Below are 6,368 nucleotides of genomic sequence, written 5' to 3' on the forward strand. Positions count from 1 at the left end.
GGAAGCAAATGAGTTCAAGCGAACACAGGACACATACAGACAAACAAACATTAACCAGATGACTGATGGGCAAGAGGCCTGAAGTCTCAAGCTTTGCCCAAGGAGGAGATGCTACAAAATGGCTACGTCTAGCCCTCCCCCCTCCAAGAAAAAGAACAGAATTTTAACCAGAACAGAATTTTACTCACCCCCAAACTGGAGGTCCTGGATCTACGAAAGCAAGTCGAAGTCGGGAGGCAGATGCTATCTTTCTCTCCTTGAGACCTTGGGCCCTGGAATGTCCTCAGGGGCTAGCCCTGCTAGGGATCAGGGCAAGCAGATGCCTACTTCCCAAAGCTGAGAGCTCTTCTTATTCGGGGATCTTTGCCATGCCACAGAACACTGCAGATCTCGCTAGGGCCTCCAATTATGTAGAGCATAAAGGAGTGAGAGAGAAGATCCCTGAGAATAAATTTGGAAGTGGATTTTATTACTGCAGTACTGTGGGGATCACATACCCAGATCAGACAGTGAGTTGGCATGGACAATGTGCTGGTTCTTAAAGAGATTACAATAGTCAGATTATGTAAATTGAAACTACAATCAGTGATTGGTCAGTATATATTTGAATTTTCCCATGCCCTCGAAGTTTTTCCTTGACTGAAGGACAGGGAACCTAGAATGGGCAGAGATGGGGAATATCTGGTAGGTATGTGGGGTAGACAGGGTACAGGGAAGAATGGAGCAGGGATTTTATCCTAGGCTGAAATTCCTGCTCACAAATCAATTAGGGGAAGGGAAGAGTGGAGTTGTGCTCAACACTACATGTCCTCAGAGCAATTTAGGAAAGAAGAGGATATCTGAAAGAAAAAAACTCCCCTAGCAAACATGCCCTTTTATGTTTTGGCCTTGCCATAAACATCTTTAATTTTTTCCAGGGAAATTGTCCTTTCTCTCCACTCCTTTTAGGCCTGTTTGGTGTTTGTTTGCTTAAACTCCTTGCCAGGTTTGTCTCCTCCAGGGTTCAAGTCATCAACCTCCAGATGACCACTCAGGCTATATATTAACCTCTGACTGAATTCTAGGTCTCCAGCCTTCTTATTGCAAAATTCAGACAAACTGAAGAAAGTAGAGGAAACCATCAGACTTTATAGGTATGACCTGAATAACATCCTCTATGAATATAAAGAGGAGGTGATGAATAGATTTGAGATTAGATCTGATAGACAGAGTGCCTGAAGAAATACAGACAGAGGTTTGAAACATTGTATAGGAGGCAGCAACAAAAAAAATCCCAAAGAAAAACCAAAGTGAGAAAGCAAAATGGCAGCCTGATGAGGTTTTAAAATAGCTGAAGAAAGAAGGAAAGGGAAAGGGAAAGATATATCCCACTGAATGCATAATTCCAGAGAAAAGCAAGGAGAGATAAGATTTTCTTAAATAAGCAATGCAAATATTGAGATAGGCTTTGGGAACCCCCTTGAGCTCTCCTTGAATCTTCCCACAGGAGGCATTTGCCTGAGGCCATAAGCCTTTCATTATAGCCCAAATGGCCCAAATCTCTGTGACTAGCCTTTCCCTCCATTATCCAGCTAACCCCCATCCTTGATCCTCCCAAAATATCTATATACCCTTAAACTAGCCTAGCCCTCCTTTGTCTGTCCTCTCCAGGTAGCCTCCACCTATTTCCCACCCTTAATCTCTCAGTACTGGAGTATGACCTCATTTGACTCCTCCTGAAGACCCCCCCAATACTCCTGCTCTAGACCACCCCTAGATTACTCCCACAACCTTTCTGTATATAAGATCCATCTTGCCTCCAAGATCAGGTTGGAGAATGATCTAGCTCAGACTCACTCTGTGTCTGATGATTCTGGCCTGCTTGTCCAATGCAAGCTTCACAGATACCGAGGCCCCTTAAGAGTCTACCCAATATGGCAAATCTCTGGTAAACTTTGCTTTTCTTTGGCTGAGAGAAGGCTTGAGTTGAATTCATTTAGCAGGACCAGGCATGTTGGTATTTTGGGGTCTCAAGCATCCCTAACCCTATACTTCAACGCAAAAAAGTAGAAGAAAACAACAAAAAGGGAAAGACAAGAGATCTCTTCAAGAAGATTACAGATATCAAGGGAATGTTTCATGAAAAAATGAGCATGATGAGAGACAAAAATTGTAGGGACTTAACAGAAGTAAAAGAGATTAAGAAAAGGTGGCAAGAATATACATAAGAACTATCCAAGAAAAATCTTAACATCACTGATAATCACAATGGTGTAGACCACATGTGGCCTTCTAGGTCCTTGGGTGCAGCCTTTTGACAAGTCCAAGTTTTATAGAACAAATCCTTTTATTAAGAGGATTTATTCCATGAAGTTTGGATTCAGTCAAAGGACCACACTTGAAGACCCAGAGGCTGAATGTGACCTCGAGGTCACAGGTTACCCAACCCTGGGTAGTTACTGATGAAGAGCCAGACATGCTGGAGAATGAATTCAAGTAGGACTTGGAAAGCATTGCTAACAATAAGGCCAGTGGAGGTGACAGAATTCCAGCTGAGCTATTTAAAATCCTAAAAGATGATATTGTTCAAGTGCTGCACTCAGAATGCCAGCAAATCTGAAAAACTCAACAGTGGCCATTAAATTGGAAAAGATCAGTTTACATGCCAATTCTAAAGAAGGGCAATGCCAAGGCATGTGCAAATGACCAAACAATTGCACTCATTTCACACTCCAGCAAGATTATGCTTAAGATTCTGCAAGCAAGGCTTCAGCAACGTGTGAACCAAGAATTACCAGAAGAGTGAGCTGGGTTTTCCAAAGAGGCAGAGGAACTGGAGACTAAATTCCTAACATTTGTTGAAGTAGAGAGAAAGCAAGGGGGTTTCAGAAAACCCTCTACTTCTGTTTTACTGACTACACCAAAGCCTTTGACTGTGTGGATCACTACAGAATGTGCCAAGTCCTCCAAGAGATGAGAGGATCAGATAATCTCATCTCCTGAAGAATTTGTGTGAGGGCCAAGAAGCAGCAAATAAAATCAGACAAGGAACAAATGACTGGATCAAAATCTGGAAAGGAGTGAGATAAGGCCGTATATCATAACGTTATTTATTTAATTTATGTACAGAGTACATCATGGGGAATATCAGGATGGATGAGTCAAAATATTAAGATTACTGGAAGGAATATTAACAACATTAGAAATGCAGATGATACCAGTCTAATGACAGTAAATGAAGAGGAATTAAGAAGTCTCTTAATAAGGGTGAAAAAGAAGAGTGTAAAAGCTTAACATAAAAAAAAAAAACTGAGATCTTGGCAACTGGTCTCATCATTTCCTGGCAATTAGAGGGAGAAGAAATGGAAGCAGCATCAGATTTTACATTCTTGGGCTCAAAGATCAATGTAGATAGTAACTACAGCCAAGAAATTAAAAGATGCTTGCTCCTTGTTGGGAAAGCTATGGCAAATTTGGACAGTTCACTAAAAAGCAGAGATGTCAAAGGTCCATATAATCAAAGGTATAGTTTTTCCAGTAGCAATGTATGGCTGTGAGAGTTGGACTATAAGGGAAGCTGAATGCTGCAGAACTGACATTTTCTAATTGTGGTTGGTGCTGGAGAAGATTTTTCTTTAAATCTTGGATATTTTTTTTCTGCTTTTAATCATGCAAAACATATGACTATATTAGTCATGTTGTGAAAGAAGGTACAAGTTTTAAAAAATAATATGCTTCAATCTGCATTCAGGGCTCATCATTTCTTTCTCTGGAGGTGAGGAGCTATTTCATCATGAGTTCTTTGAAAACAACTTAGATCATTGTTTTGCTGAGTTCACAGATGATCACATTAACAGGATTTACTGAGTCAGTCTGCAACCTAAGAAGGATGAAACAGCAAGCCAGAGACAAAGTGCCAGCAATCAGATAGGTATTGAATTAATTAGTTTCATTATGTGGAAAAGATTTGCAATCAGAAATTCTCTGAACAGAATTCCACCTTGCTAACGTAAAGACAGAGATTATATAAGTAAATCACAAATGGGAAGGTGGATTAGAAACAATCATTCCGAAGGTAAGAGTGGTTTCCCATGACAAACCCATAAATGGAAGACAATACAATTCTGGAGTCCTGTGGGAGCAATGTAGTTCAAGTGTCCTTGGGGGTTGTTACTTGGTGGGTCACAGGACCAAAGTTCTGTGCCAGGATCAGGTTCTACAGACTTTGATTCACTTTACTTCAGGTACAAAGGCAGAAGGATGTCAGTGATTGTTAGCCTTGGCAAAGTTTGATCAGTTCAAGCTTCATTGAAAGTCTGACTCACAAGCTGGAAAAGGCAATTCTGCAAAATCTAATCTATTAGTACATTCATTACGCATATCATATTGATTATAAGAAAATTAGAATTCCCTCCACAATTGCTATACAGTGCTGCTGTTGCCATGTGCAATGTTCTTCTGGTTCTGCGGGATTCACTTTGCATCAACTCATATAAGTGGGAGAAGGCTCTTGAGACTCCCTTGGGCAGCAAGGACATCAAATCAGTCAATACTTAAAGAAATTAACTCTGTCCATTCATTGGAAGAACAAATACTGAAGCTGATGCTTACATACTTTGGCCACATAAAGAGAAGACAAGACTCATTGGAAAAGAGTGATGCTGAGAAAGATTAAAGGCAAAAAGAGAAGAAGAAGGCAGACGATGAGATGGATAGATAGTGTGGTAGAACCAATGAACATGGGCTTGGACAGATTTCAGGAGATAGGGGAGGACAGAAGAACCTGGGATGCAATGGTCCATGGGGTCATGAAGAGTTGGACAAGACTGAACAACTGTACAACACAAGCCAGGCACTTTGCCTTTCTATTATTGCCTTCCTCAACAGTAACAACCCAGGATCAGCACAATGCCTGAGGTGTGGTCTGAACAGAGCACCATACATTAGGACTGTTATCTCTTTATTCCTTGAAGCCATATCTCTCAAGCCAAGATTGAATTTGCTTTCTAGGTTGCCAGATCACACTATTAACTCATACAAAGATTGTGGCCTATAAAACCCCCAGATTTTTTTTCAAGTGAATTGCTGTCTAAACATTTCAGTTTCTTTAGGAAAGGTATGAAAACAGGCTTGTGACTCAGTTCCAGAATCCTCACTCTGGAACCCAGCCCAGGAATTCCTCCTTTTCCCAAACAGACTCGGGGTGTGGTGTGGGGATTCTGCCCCTGGCACTTCCCACAGCTATACTGACAAAAGGACTATATCTAGTGTGGAAGATTTGGGGGAAAATCTTCTCTGTGCCTCAGTTTCTGCCTCCATAAAATGAGGGGCTTGGATTACCCCATCTCTGGGGTCCATTCTGTCTCTAAATACAATCATTTCTTGTCTGCCATCCCAGATGGTTGGAGAAGGGAGGTATTGGAGAGTTTATCTAGGACCTTTGTCCCTTTTCCCAATCCTGTCCTAACTCTAGCATGAACTAGGGAGTGTAAATCACTGGTAGATCCTGTGCCTTACAAAGAGGAGGCCCTGGGTTCAGTCCCTGGCATACCCAAGAGACTGGCAGCATGGGGCACTGCAAAGAATGATGGATTTGCAATCACAGGAAGTGGGGGAGGTCAAATACAGAAGTGGCTCAGGGAGAGTGTTAGACTTAAAGTTGGGAAGATCTCAATTCAAATCCTGCCTGAGACACTTACTGACCTGCCTCGGGTCTTGGCTACCACTTTTCATGGGCTGATTTAGTGCAATAGATAGAGAGCTGAGTCTTGAGACAGGAAGTCCTGAGTTCAAATCTTTCCTCAGACATTGATTAGCTGTGTGACCCTGGGCAAGTCATTTGATCTCTGTCTTCCTCAGTTTCCTCATCAGTAAAGTGGCAATGATAATAGCACCTAGGTCCCTGGATTGTTGTGAGGATCAAATGAAATGATGTAAAGTACTCTGTGCATTTTAATATGCTACCTATTATTATTTGTGATTGGTTAATAGGAGGTAACTTTTTTGATATTTATTTATCTTAAATAATACTTTGTTTTGTCCCCAATTACATGTAAAAACAATTTTTAACATTCATTTTTTTTTAAAAAATTTTGAGTTCCAAACTTTATCCCTCCTTCTTGTAAAAGCACTCTCTGAAATGCTAAAGCAATTTGATATAAGGGATGTATGTTTAATCATGTAAAATATTTCCATAGTTGTCATTTTGTGCAAAAAGAGAAAAAAGGAAGGAAAAAAGAAGGAAGAAGGGAAGAAAGAAAGAAAGAAAGAAAGAAAGAAAGAAAGAAAGAAAGAAAGAAAGAAAGAAAGAAAGAAAGAAAGAAAGAGAGAGAGAGAGAGAGAGAGGGAGGGAGGGAGGGAGGGAGGGAAGGAGGGAGGAAGGAAGGAAG

General features: G+C 40.9%; 1 long non-coding RNA gene across 2 annotated transcripts in view; it reads left to right on the forward strand.

Moving 5' to 3' along the window:
• Nucleotides 1-6,368, forward strand: part of LOC138153893 (uncharacterized) — a 354,866-nt gene that overhangs the window by 19,467 nt on the left and 329,031 nt on the right. Inside the window, exon 1 of one of the 2 annotated variants that reach the window (XR_011166494.1) lies at nucleotides 6,051-6,075. The exons of the other annotated variant lie outside the window; for it this stretch is intronic. This is a non-coding gene — a long non-coding RNA (uncharacterized lncRNA). Of the gene's footprint in view, nucleotides 1-6,050; nucleotides 6,076-6,368 lie in introns of those variants that run through there. 2 annotated transcript variants of the gene reach the window in all.

The sequence above is a fragment of the Petaurus breviceps genome, unplaced genomic scaffold, assembly GCF_028583685.1.
Source record: "Petaurus breviceps papuanus isolate PSGF00001 unplaced genomic scaffold, PetGlider_PUasm1.0 91041, whole genome shotgun sequence".
NCBI lineage: Eukaryota > Metazoa > Chordata > Mammalia > Diprotodontia > Petauridae > Petaurus > Petaurus breviceps.